The 14,019-nt window shown below is 40.5% G+C and overlaps 1 protein-coding gene across 1 annotated transcript in view; it reads left to right on the forward strand.

Moving 5' to 3' along the window:
* The window catches only part of FRMD4B (FERM domain containing 4B), a 363,826-nt gene that overhangs the window by 79,213 nt on the left and 270,594 nt on the right, over nt 1–14,019 (forward strand). The window lies entirely within an intron of this gene.

The raw sequence follows: 14,019 nt of genomic DNA on the forward strand, positions 1-14,019 counted from the left end.
TTTCTATACTGGTAAACATGAATAAATAATTCCCTCCTTTCTTTTCTTTTTTCTTTGTTCCTTCATTCCTGTCTTTCTTTTGCAAAAACAACTTTAACTTTTCATGGTTACAAAAGTAACACATGTTCATTGTTAAATACACACACACACATACACGTGTGTGTGTGTTTGTGTGAATTAGACTACACAAAAGAAACTTCTACCATTTAAAGCAGGAGTCTGCAAACTTTTTCTCTACAGGGCCACATAGTGAATATTTTTAGCTTTGTGGGCAACACAAACTGTGTTGCAGCTACTCAGCTGTGCCATTTTAGTACAAAAGCAGCCATAGACAACATGTAAAAGAAAGAGTGTGGCTGTGTTCCAATAAAACTTTATTTAGTGAGTCCAGGGTCTAGTTTGCTGACCCCATCTAGGGGAAAGCAGTAATAACGTACAGACATATACTTTTTTTTTTTTTTTTTACAAAAATGGAATCATACTACATAAACTGTCTTGTATGTATTTAAATATTCATTTGTGTCTGTTGTGTGCCAGCTCATAAACAATGGTGTATACAATGGTGAACAGGACAGACAAGGACCCTGCTTTCCTGGAGTTTACTGCAGGAGACACGATTAACATAATAAGTGCTCTGAAAGTAATGAGGGGGCTGTGATGGAGAAAAATCAGCTTTCTAGTGTAGCATAACTTTTGCAACCAATCTCTTCTTTACGGGCATTTAATTTCCTTAATTGTTTCTATTATAGACTACACTGTTATAAACATTTTTGGTACTAAGCCTTTATGAAAAACCATCATTTTTCCCTTAGGCTAAATTCCTTGAAATGGAATAGCTGAGTCAAAAGGCATATGAATTCTTTTTAGTCTTTTGCTGAGCATGATCAAACTACTTTCTAGAAAACGTATATCAACTTACACTTCTACCTCGGGTGGCGTTTTTTTGGTTGTTGTTTTGTTTGTTTGTTTTTTGTTTTTCTCACTTCCTTTGTGCAATGACTTTGAGTTTCATGAATTGACAAAGTAAAATGAAAGTGTCATAAATCTTAGCTGTGAAATGGAAATGAAGAGGTAGGGAATCATATCATATGAGGGAGAGGAGCCCTGTTTCAGATGTTTTGTCTCTGGGGGCATCCTGTGATTCAATCCCTATATGATAGTTGCAAATAAATCTCAGAAGTTCTTTACAGATACTAGGCACCAGTTATTAACTGCCTTCACTATGTGCCAGAAACTAAGCTAAGCCCTTGATGTGCATCATCTGAATTAAGCCTCAAAGCAACATAGAACTGATGTCAAGTCGTTCTGATTTAAGCCTCAGAACAAAATGGAAGTGAGAAGCTACAAATGGCCAGGTGATGTGTGGAACAGGATCCTGAACCTAGAGTAGAAGTCTCAAGCTGCCAGCCCTGTGGTTTATTTTCTTTGGCTCACATAGTAGGAGCCAGCACAATGTTTACAAATTTATTAACATAGTTAAAAACATTAAAAAATTGGAAAGTGTCACATAAAATCCATAGTTAAAACTTCGGATAAAATACCTAGCCACACTTGGGGTCACATTCCTACTTGCTGTTAGTTGGGTAGAGTCAGGGAGTATCTCCTTCTACACACGGGACAGGAGTTCCTATGATGATACTATTGAACGGAGATTAAAGCTCACTCAAATTCCTCCTTCTTCATTGCTACTGTTATCACTGGGGATACAGCAGGAGCATGTGTTCTGCCTCCTCATCCAATCTACTTCTCTTATTTATTTGATTGCCCTGGGCTGTGGGATGGTATGGGCCTGAGGAGGAGGCAGACCTGGGTCCAGCCCACCACTGCGATCCCACTTGGGTCCTAGTGTGGGGGACACATCAATGCTTGCTTAGGTGAGGAGATACCAAGGTCTTGTGGGGACTCTTGTTTTCTAGGCTTCTGCCTCCCTCCTTTCACATCCATTTTTCTCACTCATCCTTCATCTGTCATCTGAATTTCTTTCTGGTACACATCACTGCACTTTTCTTGGCCACATGGATTGCCTTTCCGCATTTCACCTTAGAGAATGCACTTGGCCAGGACCTGCTCTTAAAGGGTCAGGTCATCATCTCCTCCTTTTTCCAGTTCCTCTCTGCCAAATGCCATGCCCCCAGCCAGGTCACATGCCCATCTCTCCCCCACTGGGAATCCATGATGAGACTGGTCTTCTACAGGTAATATTCCTGGGATTTTTCAAACTTGACACTCTCTGTGTGTCTCCCTAGGCTAGAGGACAACTCTGATAGTCCTAGTGGCTTTGAGAGCCAGAGTTTGGCTAGCTCCAGGCATCACTTTGTATTTTATTTACTTAGAACTGTATTATGCAGCCAAGGAATCTGCTTTTACATACATGTGGTTTCCAGGTACCAGGCGCTATGCACAGTGCCAAGTCAGAGGGTACCAGAGAGCAAAGGACAATCTGAGAGTCTGAAGGTGCCATCAGAGAGTAAGGACCAAATGCAAGAGTATGACCCCTGCACCAGGAGTAGATTCAGAAGGTCCCTGAGACAGAGCCAGCCAGATGAAGGAGGCTTCTATAAGGTGCTGCAACACAAGACACTGTACATAGATACAGCTTGCAAAAACACCAAATCAGGTCTTTTAATGCCCGTCTACTCAAGCCCTTCTCTTCACCTCTTCCCTAAGCCCACCTGACTGTCTTTGTCTTCAATAAACTCTCCCATCCCCACACTTCTGGAATTGTGTTGTCCAGTATGGAAGCCATTAGCCACACATGGCAACTGAGCATCTGAAACATGGCAAGGCCAAATTGAGATGTAGTGTAAATATAAAGCACACACTGGATTTTGAAGTCTTAGTAGAAAAAATAGAATGCAAAATATTGTATCAATAAACTTACATTGGCTATATGTAAAATAATAATGTTTTGGCTATGTTGGGTTAAATATATTACTAAACTTATTCTATTTTTCTTTTTTACTTTTCTTAATGTGGCTGCGGAAATTTGAAAATTACCCATGTGCCTCTCATTTGTGACCCATGTTATGTTTCTGTTAGATAGTTCTGATGTAGAGTACTCCCTGACCTAGTTACATGAAATGTGCTTCTTTATGAATTTGCTATTTGCTATATATTCTCAGTCTCTAAATAGGTATAAGACAAGACTAATGTCTAGTTTCTCTCTGTTTCATCAGTCTCTGCCCAAGTGTCCCTTTTTCTATTAGAGATCCAATGTGTATTTCATGATGATTCTTTCATTCACTTGACAAATATGTGTTGAACTCATACTCTGTGACAGACTTCCCTGGGAACTTAATAAACTTTAACTCAATACCTAACATAATCCTGACAGGGTAGAAATTATTAGCTTTGTTTCATAGGTAAGGAAATTAGGGTAGAAAATATAAATGACTTGCTCAAGGTCACCCACTTGGTAAGTGGCAAGAAACGATTTCACTTTTGTCCAGCTCCAAATCACATGCCCTTTCTACTTAAGCATGCCAATCCTGTTGATCCTTCACCTCTGCCCAGTTGCTCCCTCAATACTATCTTCTTCTTTGTATGTACACACTTATTACAATGCTTGTTAATAGTCCATCTTTCCCAGTAGACTTCATGTGAGGACAGAAACTATTCATCTTCCGATCACTGTTGTATCCCTAGTACTTTGCACTGCCTGGCACTTGGCAAATATCGGGTGAACATATGAAGGAATAAATGATGATACCTTCTTCCTCCTACCATTATAAAGTTCGTGTTGAATTCCATTTTCCTGGAGAGGATACAAATTAGAATAAAACTCTACAGCTACCTCTCAGCAACTCAGTGTCTCAACAATATTGTAAACATTTGTTTTGTATTTTATTTATTTAGAGCTCCATTAGGCAAAGAAGAAATCCATTTATGTGAGAGTCTGGGAAAGAAATCTCTCCTTCCCTACTTGTCTCTCTTTCTGCACATGATGTTATCTCAGACCAACATGACACAACCAGCCACCTGTCTTTTGTCAAAAGAGAATATGCATCCTCGCAACAGCTGTGTGCTGGCTGTTGCCAGAGCCTTAACACAAAACTGGGACTGGTGGGTTTTTTTAATTATCTTGGCATAATTTTTTCATGATGGAAGTGATCTCTGAATAGGTTGTAACATGCCAGGACCACCTAGTGGTTATAAGAAGGAAACCATCTCACCCACCAGAGAAGAAAGGCAGCCTGGCATGGAGAGAGGATTGCTGAGCTACAAACCATAAGGAATGGTTGCTAGTTTCAGTTTTGCCATACTCTGTACTCATGGATGGATAAGCCATGATACCTCATTGCTGTAAACCTTATTTTTCATACCTATAAAGAGAAGACATTAAAATAGACCAGGGAGGACAGCACCATGGCTTGTGTACCACCCTGCTGTTGCCACCTTCCACTGCAGACATTCCTGATCAATCACAATATACTCTTCCATTGATCCAGGCTACAGCTTCATAAACCTTATCACAGCACTTCCTACAGCTATCACCCATCAGTCACTAATCTTTGCCAGGCCAACAGTTCTTTCTGGAGTCTCACAAATGTAGGTAGTGGTTTATTGTTTGTTTGTTTTGGTGCAGGATAGAAAGAAAAGAGATCACAGCAGGACATTTTTTAGTTCTCAAAAACCATCCCTACTTTACTTGGAAATCACCACCCTGGCTATGAAGACATCACACATCATCCTCTGAGATTCCGCTGATGTGGAAAGGTCCTTGGGGCCCTGCTGGTTCCTGGAAGCACTGAAAAGGCAGAGGCTCTGAGGGGAGGGAGGGAGCCACATTCTTTCTGAAGCTCTGCTAGAAGTCATCATTAGGATATGGCTGCAGCCTTGTACATAACCTAAAACTCTGAGGGATTAGCTGGATTGTGGGAATTTCTTCTTATTAGTCAGAACCCCAGTGTGCGGCTCTTCAGATCACTGTTTAAATTTGGACTTCTCTGGAAAGTTTGATTTAGTGGGAAGGTCATCAGAAAATGGCTTTTCATGGCAAATGTACCATCAGATAGAAAAAGGCCACAGAACGGGCTTACTTTTTTTGTTGTTGTTGTTCCGTTGTTGGGTTTTCTTTTTTTTTTGGAGGGAGACTTTCACTCTTGTCGCCCAAGCTGGAGTGCAATGGCACAATCTTGGCTCACTGCAACCTCCGCCTCCTGGGTTCAAGCGATTCTTCTGCCTCAGCTTCCCGAGTAACTGAGATTATAGGCACGTACAACCACGCCCAGCTAACTTTTTGTATTTTCAGTAGAGATGGGGTTTCCCCATGTTGGACAGGCTGGTCTTGAACTCCTGACCTCAGGTGATCTGCCCGCCTTGGCCTCCCAAAGTGCTGGGATTAGTGGTGTGTGCCACCACCCCCAGCCTATTTTGTTTTTCTGAGACAGTGTCTCACCCTGTCACCCAGGCTGGAATGAACTTGGGCTCAAGCGATCCTCCCACCTCAGTCTCCCAAGTAACTGGAACTACAGGCCTATGCCATCATGCCTGGCTAATTCTTTTCAGGCTGGTCTCTAACTCCTGGGCTCAAGTGATCCTCCTGCCTGGGCCTCCCAAAGTGCTGGGATTACAGGCATGAGCCACTACATTTGGCCTGAGCTGGTTTACTTTTTTAAAGCATGAAAACGTAAACATAAATAAATGTCTGAAAGTAGATAATCATGATGGCTAATGATTATTGTCTGCAGGCATTGTATGAGATGCTTTACAAATTTCATCTCACTTCATTCTCACAACCTTGAGAAATCAGTGACCTTGTTCTCCCCATTTTACTGGCAGGGAAACTGAGGCTGAAGAAAGTAAAGTAAATCCCACGCCCACAAGCTTGCCAAGCATGGGAGTCAGGATAAGAAGCCAAATGTGTGACTCCAGAAGCAGCCCTCTTAGTTTCTATATCATAGTGCCCTACTAAAAGTTTGAGTGATTATCTTAAAGTATTGGGATTAACGATTTTAAATTGTTAAAAATTGGTCTAACAGTTTTTCTTTGTGCTTTTCTGGGTTTTCCAGAATTTCTGCATTGAACCTGTATAACTATTGAAAACAAAACAAAACAAAAACCTTAGGAAAAAAAATCACAAGACTAAAAATTTAGAATCTGATTCAGAAGACCTGGATTTCACATTCAGTCTTTTTAGCTGGTTGTCTGACCTCAGGCTGATCATTTCACTTGTCTGGGCCTTGGTTTCCTTGTCCAGAAAATGTGATCATAGGGCTGGATGATCTGTAAGATTCCTTTTAGGATGGAAGTTATACACATTTATTTGAATGGGAGCTAGGAGGTAATATCTAGATGCATTCATCCGCTTTTTCACCTCCTGGCAAGTGATGATTATTTAAGAGTCAACTCTTTTGGGTTATGTGGCATAAAACACTTGTAGCTTAGTGCTCTGGAAGCAAAATAAGCTCCTTTTAAAAATCATAACTGTAAGGTTCTCAAAACAAATGTGTTAGAACACAGTCTTCATTGTCATCATGCAAGTCTTCATGCAGGACTTGACTTTTTAAATACAGTTCATTTCTGTCATAGATGTCTATTTGGTTATCTAGTCTAAATTTAGTGGTTGTGTGGTGTGGAGGTCTTTGAGGTAATGTTAGAGTTAAAACACATGGTATCTTATTAAGTTGGTTGCGTTTATAGATCTTGAGAGGCCTTGGGGTGATAAAAATCTGAGTTATGCATTGAATTAAACAGAGTTATATAAAGCCTGTTGAATATTAATTTTGTAATGATTCACCTTACAGTTTTACAAGGCTAGATATAAAAAGATGCTGTGAATAATTGAGCCCATCGTCTGTAAAATGAAGTCTAGGGAATGGAAATAAAGAGAGCAAAGCCTTTTCCTTCTTTGCTAGCTTCTACCTGAAAACTCAGCCTCCCCAGTTTGTTAGAGCATTACATGAATGTTTACTAAAAAAATTCAAGGAGTATATACTAAAGAAAAAATTAAAAATGTGGACATGTTGACCATATTAAAGTTTTCTTTATTCTTTATAGTCTGAATATTTTATAATTTTTTCCAGGTTGCATTTTTCAAAATTGTTTCTACAATAAAACAAATTCTTGCATGAGACACAAAATTATTTGTATCTCTTGTCTCTCAAATTGCCCTTTGCAGAAGTTATACAAATGAGCAATAAGCCCCCAAAAATGATGGTCAACATCATTAGTCATCTAGGAAATGCAAACTCAAATTACAGTGAGATGCCAACTACTTCATAGCTATTAAAATGGCTAAAATTTAAAGACTAACAATGCCAAGTATCAGTGAGGATATGGAGCAACTGGAATTCCCATACACTGCTGGTGTAAATATAAAATGGTAAAACCACTTTAGAACATAGATCTCAGTTTTTTATAAAATTGAAAATTCCCGAATCATAGAATCTCACAATTCCACTCCAAAATATTTACTGAAAAGCAATGAAAATATATGCCCACAAAAGATTTGTACTGGGTCCAGGCGTGGTGGCTCACGCCTGTAATCCCAGCACTTTGGGAGGCCGAGGCAGGTGGATCACCTGAGGTCAGGAGATCGAGACCAGCCTGGCTAACATGGTGATACCTCGTCTCTACTAAAAATACAAAAATTAGCTGGGTGTGGTGGCACACGCCTGTAATCCCAGCTACTTGGGAGCCACGAGAGTCCCTTGAACTGAGGAAGCGGAGGTTGCGGTGATCTGAGATTGCAGCCTGGGCAATAGAGTGAGACTCTGTCTCAAAAAAAGGAAAAAAAAAAAATTGTATTGGAATGTCCATGAGAGTGGCATTTATGATAACCCAAACAGGAAAGAATCCAAATGTCCATCAGAAGTTGAATGGATAAACAAATTGTGACATAGCCATACAATAGAATACTATAAAATGAAACAATAAAAAAGAACAAACTACTAATATGTGCCATACCATGGATGAATCTCAAAAACATCATACAAACAAACCAAAAGGAGCCAGAGACACAAAAAAATTCAGACTATATGATTCTATTCTTATGAAATTCTAGAAAAAGTAATACGTAATGTCAGAGAGCAGATCAGTGGTTTCCTAAGGGAAGGACAGGAAGTAAGAAAGAGAGAAATGAGCACAAAGGGATATAAAGGAACTTCTTAAGAGAGAAAAATGTTTTGTTATCTTCTAAAAACCCTGACTTGATCACTACACATTATATACCTGTAACAAAATTTACAATGTATCTCCTAAATTTGTTCAAAAAAAGAGAAGGATTCCATATCTTGATTGTGATGGTGGGTAAGGAGTGTATATATTTGTTAAAATCTGTTTAACTCCAGACTTAAAATGGGAATATTTTATTGTGTATATATGTTATACCTGAATAAAGTTGATTTTTTAAATGCCTTCTTCAATATCTTTCTTATTGGTACATTAGGATCTCTAGAAGATGATCTTATAAGATCTTGATTGCAAATCAAGTTTCTGGTTATTTACTCATTATGGGATCTTGAGTCTCTTCTTCACATATATGAAATAGGTACAATAACTATATTTGGCCAACCTCACAGATTTTCCCTAAGAAACAAAAGAGATGATGAGTATGTAAAAGAGATTTATAAATTATGATACTGTGTAGAAAATTGACTGTCACTACCACCCTGTAGCTCACTGTGCAAGTCAGGGTGGAATTCCCTTCATCTGACACCCATTTAAAACTTCAGCTAGTTGATCCTCTCATTTGAGCCCCAAATGAACCACCCCTATATTGAATGCCTGGCTAGAACACAGAGTACTTCAGCAAAATTTCCCTAGCATTAAAAAAAAACTCTACCTGCTTCCATCTGTGTGACATGTGGATCAACCCACTCAGACTCTGAACCCTTCACTTCCAGCAGTCACTACCTACACAATCATTCCCTCAAGAAGCACTGTAAGAGTCATCTTAGCTTGTCAATGAGGCTTACATTTCATTTGACTGATGTCTCCAAAGGGTCTTATGTTTTCAGAGGAACATGTTCTATGTCAGAGATTCTAAACTAGTTGTGGGGTGACAATGAGGATATTCATAGAGAGTGAGATATGTCTCTTCTGCAAATTAACTTGTCTTCCAAACAACAAACTGAGTTTTAACTCTGAGTAGAGGGAGAACATTGAAAAGTTGGGTTCTAATTTAATCTAAAATAACACATGGCCGGGTGCGGGTGACTCACGCCTGTAATCTCAGCAGTTTGGGAGGCCAAGGCAGGCTGATCACCTGAGGTGAGTTCAAGACTGGCCTGGGCACGTGACAAAACCTCATCTCTACTCAAAATGCAAAAATTAGCCAGGTGTGGTGGTGTGTGCCTTTATTCCTAGCTACTAGGGAGGCTGAGGCAGGAGAATCAGTTGAACCAGGGAGGCAGAGTAAGCTGAGGTCGCATCACTGCACTCCAACCAGGGTGACAGATTGAGACTCCATCTCAAGGAAAAAAAAAAATTTGTAGGCCAGGCACGGTGGCTCACACCTGCAAACCCCAGTACTTTACAAGGCAGAAGCGGGCAGATCATGAAGTCAGGAGTTCGAGACCAGCTTAACCAACATGGTGAAACCTCGTCTCTACTAAAAATACAAAAATTAGCCAGGCATGGTGGTACATGCCTGTAATCCCAGCTACTCAGGAGGCTGAGGCAGGAGAATTGCTTGATCCTGGGAGGCTGAGGTTGTAGTGAGCCGAGATCACGCATTGCACTCCAGCCTGGGTGGCAAAGCAAGACTCCATCTCAGAAAAAAATAAATTAAATAAATAAATAAATAAAACACATGCATTCATTTGACAAATAGTCACTGAGTATCTACTATGTGCATTGTCGCAGGCTATGAGGATGTAGCAGTGAACAAGACAAAGCAGTATCTCCCTCCCCTTGGAGGTGAAATTCTAGTGGGATGAGAAAACCATCAAGCAAATAAACAGTGTAATTTCAGGACCAGACAGAAAACAAACAGGAGTAGAGAATAACACAAAAGTAGCTTAATACTATTTAGGATATAGTGATCTGGGAAGGCCATGTGAGTTGAATTGGAATTACGAGGTGGAGCCAGCTATGTGAAGATCTAGAGAAATAATGATCCAAGCAGTGACACAGCAAGTGCCAAGTCCCTGCAGTGAGAATGGGCTTGACCCAGTAAGGTGGGAAAAGGAGGCCATTGTGGGGTGTATTGAGAGTAAAGGGAAGACTGGCATGAAATGAGATTTCAGAGGTAGATAGGTATCCACATAGGAGCTGGAGTTTAAGTTTCGGTCTATGTAAAATCAGAAGTCACTGAGGAGTTTTAAGCAAGGTGTTTGATGAATGAAAAGTGGGATGATGGGGAGGAAGAATATATGTCCTGAGCAACCAAGGGGTAGCAGGAATCTTTCTTAGGAGGCCACCTGCAGTGATTGGCTAGGGTGTCTGCATCCTTCGTCTGCTATTAGAGCAGAGACCGAATTGCTCTGAAGACTGGAATAGCAGTATTTGTAAATATCCTGTGACGTGAACTCTGGTTGTAAAGAGTTCTGTGATTCTCCAGACATGCTAATAAGTGGGTGCTGGAAATGTCATGATCTTCTAATCACAACCTTCTTTTTATGAGCCTTTTCAGCAGACACCAGTTCAGGGCAAGCTCCAAACCCTTTCTGGCTGCTGTCGTTTCTGGCGGGTATGTCACTCATATGCATCACTCTCACTGCAGCGGGAGTGCTCGGAGGAGTTTACTTTGGCTTTGCGAAACTTTTTGGAAGGTTGCCTATTTTTGTTAATTGTGGCTTAGGAATTACTTTGTCAGAAATTTTGGAGCCCAGGAGTCTAAAAAATTACAGAGTATTATTAAAAATTTAAGAATTGCTTAATTTCTCCATGTGGTATGAGATTTTGGCTGAAATTGGATCCTTGGGCTATTTACGTCTGGTTTAGCATTGCAGAGCCAGTTTCGCCTATTAAAACAAGTTTGAAAATTGTTTAAAACAATCTGGTGGATAAGTGTGTGTAGAGATTTTGTTGTTTCTTTATGTTCATGGAGATGAGTAGTGAACTTAGCACTGAAACAGAAGCAATCATCTTAGCTTGTGAAAATCCTGCTTGAGTAATAATGGGAAATGTTATCTTTTAAAACGTGTTGGTTATTTTCTTCTCCATTACAAACATGATATAAGTTCCTCCTAGAAAATTTGGAAGGTATGGGGTGAGAGTCAGGTGTAACCTAATCACACAGAAATCCATGAGATGTTGAAGTCTCCCATAAAATGATAGAGCTGGAATGCACTTTTACAACTATGTGGTTGAAAGAATAAAACAACTTTATTTCAATAATCACAACACTTCTGATACCAAATGTGTGGGTTTTCCACACTAAGCAATCAGTTCTCCAACTCTTCATACACCAACTGGGTGTCCTTAATTCAATTCAGTTCAATTTTGATTTCACAAAATCGACCTGAAATTAGCATCAGACACTGTAATCCCCCAAACGGGTTCTTCTTGCCCGCTATACAGATAAACTCAATTCACTGAGACAGCATTATTGCAGTAAAGAAAGAGTTTAATTAATGCAAGGCTGGCCAAGCAGAAGGATTAGGGCTATTACTCAAATCAGTCTCCCCAAAGAGGCTAGGGTTTTTCAAGGATACTTTGGTGGGCAGGGGGCTAGGGAACGGGGAATGCTAATTGGTTGGGAGATGAAATCATAGAGGTGTGGAAAATGGTCCTCCTGTGCTGTCAGCTTCTGGGTGGGGGCCACAGGTACACCCAGAAGTCCCTGATATGGGTGAAGTTAGTCATCAAAATGCAAAAGTCTGAAAAACATCTCAAAAGACCAATCTTGGGTTCTACAATAGCGATGTATCTACAGGAGTAATTGGGGAAGTTACAGATCTTGTGAGCTCTAGAACAATGGCTGGTTATTGTTTTAACTGTGCCTACATCTTAGCAGAATTCAGGTAAGTAATTCGAACCTTGTGGGCTTTCATTAGTTTTACAAAGGCAGTTTAGTTAGCAGAAGGGCTATTATCATTCTTGCTTTAAGCTTAAACTATAAACCAAATGCCTTTGAAAGTTAGCTTGGCCTACACCCAGGAATGAGTGAGGACAGCAAGTGTGTGTTGCTGGAAGCAAGATGGAGTTGGCTGTGTCAGATTTTTCTTACTGTCATAATTTTGCAAAGGTGGTTTTAGCCTCACAGGTTAAGGGCTCAGGCCCATAAGACAACCGCCATTTCAGACGCCATGTGCAAGTCCTGGGCCCCCTGCACTTTTGACCAACTTAACTACAAATTAGGGGTTCCAATGACCGCCTGCTCATGTTTGACAATTAGCTATAATAGCTCATAGAACTCAGAGAAACACTTCACTTACCAGTTCATTAGAAAAGATATTATATAGGATGCAGACAAACAGCCAGATGAAGATGTACATATAGGGTAAAGTCTAGAGGTACTTTAGGGTGTGCTGCTCTCCCAAAAAGTGAAGACATTCACGAGGAGGCTCTCTAAACCCCATTGTTCAGGGTTTTTATGGAGGTTCCGTTAGTTAGGCATGATTGAGCAAATTGTGGCTACTGGTGATTGAACTCAACCTCCAGCCTCTCTCCCCTCCCTGGAGGTCAGGGGGTGGGACTGAAAGTTCCAACCCTATAATCACATGGTTAGTTCCTCTGGCAACCATCCCCCACCCTGAAGCTGTCTGGGGCTGGAATCCCCCAGACATCTCATTAACATAAACTCAGATGTGGTTGAAAGGGGCTTATTAAGAGTAACAAAAGATGTTCCTCTTACCCCAATCACTCCGGAAGTTACAAGAGTTTCAGAAACTCTGTGCCAGGAACTGGGGAAGAACAAATAGAGATTTCTTATTCTATCACGACATCACACTGGCCCACCTTCTCATTTTGCATATAAAGAAACTGGCCCAAAGCCACTCAGAGTCTAGAACCCATTTCCTCACTGCCAGTTTTGAGCTGTTTCCTGATTGTTTATGTGGCTTCATAAGCAGGTCTGGTTCTCAGGGCCTCAGTGGAGGCACATGGATCCGCTATGCCCTCTTCTTGAGCAAAGGGGACATGACATAGCAAGTCAGTGGGTGCACATGTGGCTCCATCTGCCCCCTAGTGTTTGGGAGGCTGCATCGTCTTAAATAAGGATGACATTAAATTGCCTTAACCTAGGTGAGTATTTCTCATAAATGGTTGTTGGACTACATGTGTTAGAATGATCTAGGGTGCTTATCGAAAATGAAGGCTGCACCCCTGGTTTGTGGAATCGGAACCTCTAGAAGTGGGATTGACAATCTGCCTTCTTAACAAATTCAGATTCACTTAAAAATAACAATTTTTCAATAAGAATAAAACTTCTTGGCAGGGCATAGTGGCTCATGCCTGTAATCCCAGCACTTTGGGAGGTTGAAGCAGGAGGTTCACTTGAGGCCAGGAGTTTAAGACCAGCCTGGACAACACAGTGAGATCCCATCTCTACAAAACAATTAAAAAATTAACTGAGCATGATGGTGTGCACTTGTAATTCCAGCTACTTAGGAGGCTGAGTTAGGAGGATTGCTTGAGTACAGAAGTTCAAAGCTGCAAGCTACAATTGCATCACAGCCTGAGTGACAGAGTGAGACCCCATCTCAAAAAAAAAAAAAAAAAAAAAAAAGAAACTTCTTTGTTGAATCATTCAAATTGTGTAATCTAAGATAGATTAGATAGCTGGGGATTTGTAAATGGATAAAAAGTTTCCGGATTTATGCAAATAAACTTAATAGCTATCTCTTAGGAGTAGAAATGGGCCGAATAGACAGTGGCACTTTCACTATTCTAAGCCACTTGGAAACGTGGTATGCAGAACATAAATGTGTTTGGAATCACTTTTATAAGTATCATTATTTACTGTTAATATATGTGTGGCCAGTGGGAGAAAGGAAATACCCCTTTGTTGATATAAGAGGACACAGGAGGAGCAACCAGGGGCATTGGGGGAGATCCATGTGAGTTCATTTTTCCACTCAGTTATCCATTCAGCTCATATTCATTGAACAGTTGCCACGTGCCAGGAATTGT

This window comes from Chlorocebus sabaeus, chromosome 22, assembly GCF_047675955.1.
Source record: "Chlorocebus sabaeus isolate Y175 chromosome 22, mChlSab1.0.hap1, whole genome shotgun sequence".
Classification (NCBI taxonomy): Eukaryota; Metazoa; Chordata; class Mammalia; order Primates; family Cercopithecidae; genus Chlorocebus; species Chlorocebus sabaeus.